Raw genomic sequence first — 1,938 nt, forward strand, 5'->3', positions numbered from 1 at the left:
TACAGCATAAGCCAACACAGGAACACACAATATAAGTACATAGAGTATAAGCCAGCATACGTACACACAATATTGGTACATACAGTATAAGCCAGCATAGCTACATGCAATCTAAGTACAGACAGCATAAGCCAACACAGGTACATACAATATACACCAACACAGGTACATACTATGTAAGTACATACAGCATAAGCCAACACAGGTACACACAATATAAGTACATAGAGTAGAAGCCAGCATAGGTACACACAATATTGGTACATAAAATAGAAGCCAACATAGGTACATACAACATAAAGCAGGACTTAGGATAGCTATCTGCAGGATTAATTTTTGAGACCTATATCCTTTGAGAAGATGGAACCGATAGAACTACTGAAGTCACCTGAGGAAGGATTAAGATGCTCCCACTAGAAGTCGAAGAGAATGGCATGGAAAAAAGGCACTACCAAAGCTGGTAGTGAGAAGGAACATGGATAACATCTTCTGTAACCCTTCCTGGCTCAAAGAGTAAAAAGGTAAAAATGCCGGAATAAGGAATATCCGGAAAGGAACGTGAGTAAAATAAGAGCGACGTGGCACGGAGTGGTGCCCACAAAGGGTCGAGATGTAACAAAGGCCTGTGACGTGGAAGAAGATGGACGCACGCTATGTAACACAGACACAGACGATGTAACAGACATGGATGACCTAACACAGAGACAAGTGGCAACTTTCCACTTAGGGACCTGAGATTCCTAGCGCAAGATGAACCAGAGGCTGATGACTCCAAAGGAAAGGAAGCCCTATGACAATAGCGTGTGTTAATGAAATGTAACTCATTAAAAGCACTCAGTGCCAAAGCAGTTGAGAAGATGCTCGAGAGGCTCAGCGAGCCTAGAAAAGGAAGTGGACGGCCGAGTGATCGTAGCTATAGCTGCGGACCCGAAGGTGAGCTCCTGGGGAGAAAGATCCGTGACGATGCCGAGTCGAGGAAGGCTGACGACGCAAAGTTCGTGACGCTGTGGAGAGGGGTCGGAACTGCCCTGCCCGGCAAAGGCTCTGATGAAGCTGAAGAGAAAGCCTCACCCTTTACTTCCAGAGGACCCATCCCGCTACAGACCTCTCCGCTAAGCTAACATGAAACAGCCCCCTGTGATACTAAAGGTTTTTCCCCTTGCCCGACCACTGGCCCCGACACTTAGCTTTCGCATGAGGAGGGGACAAAATCCATCCTCGGTTGGACGTGGATGTGGAGGCTTTCTCGATGTGTGTGCTTTGGCGCTGCCGTTTCCGAGCTTTGGCTAAGAGCCTCCTCAGAGTACCTAAGACAAAACAGAAAAAGTGACTATTGTCCTCAAAACCGGTAATCCCCGGGAGTGCTATGCACCACCACCCCAGCTCACCTCAAGTCTCCCTTTGAATCCGGAAGGGGCGCAGAAGATACCTGCAAAAACAAAAGGCGCAGGCTTAGCATGCTGCTGCATAACACTCGCCTAAGAGTCGGCCTGCCTAAACCCCGACTCACCTGCCCTCCTGTGTTCCTTGGCATGCCTAGGGCAGGGAGACAACCTGGAAAGAAACAGAGGAGAAAAGCATGCTGAGATACTGTGAAAACACAACATCCCTACCCTGACAAGGATGCCACAGCACTACCTTAAGCTTGCACCCACCTGGCATGGGCGTGCTCGGCCAAGATAGATTGCAAAGGGGCCACCTAAAACAAAAAAAAAAACAAGTGGACATACTTAGACCAGCATCAGAAACTGAGACTACAGCAATAAAAACTGCTTCAGTATGCTACTCAATGCTCACCTTGCCCACTCAGCCTTGACTACAGCTCTCACCCTTGAATTCCTAAAAAGAGAGACAAAGAACACTACGGTGACACGTATCAATTATACTCCCTCTACAGAGCAAAGCAGTAACTAACCTGCTCGTGTGAATCCCCTCACA

At 47.6% G+C, this 1,938-nt stretch overlaps 1 long non-coding RNA gene across 1 annotated transcript; it reads right to left on the minus strand.

Annotated features, from left to right (window-relative positions):
- Positions 1 to 442: 442 nt before the first annotated feature.
- LOC141729745 (uncharacterized) lies at positions 443 to 1,585 on the minus strand. The gene is made up of 3 exons (XR_012581193.1): positions 1,511 to 1,585; positions 1,389 to 1,429; positions 443 to 1,307 (listed from the first exon to the last, which is right to left on the minus strand). It is a non-coding gene; the product is annotated as an uncharacterized LOC141729745 (long non-coding RNA).
- Positions 1,586 to 1,938: the final 353 nt, after the last annotated feature.

Source organism: Zonotrichia albicollis, chromosome 8 (genome assembly GCF_047830755.1).
Source record: "Zonotrichia albicollis isolate bZonAlb1 chromosome 8, bZonAlb1.hap1, whole genome shotgun sequence".
Taxonomy (NCBI): Eukaryota; Metazoa; Chordata; class Aves; order Passeriformes; family Passerellidae; genus Zonotrichia; species Zonotrichia albicollis.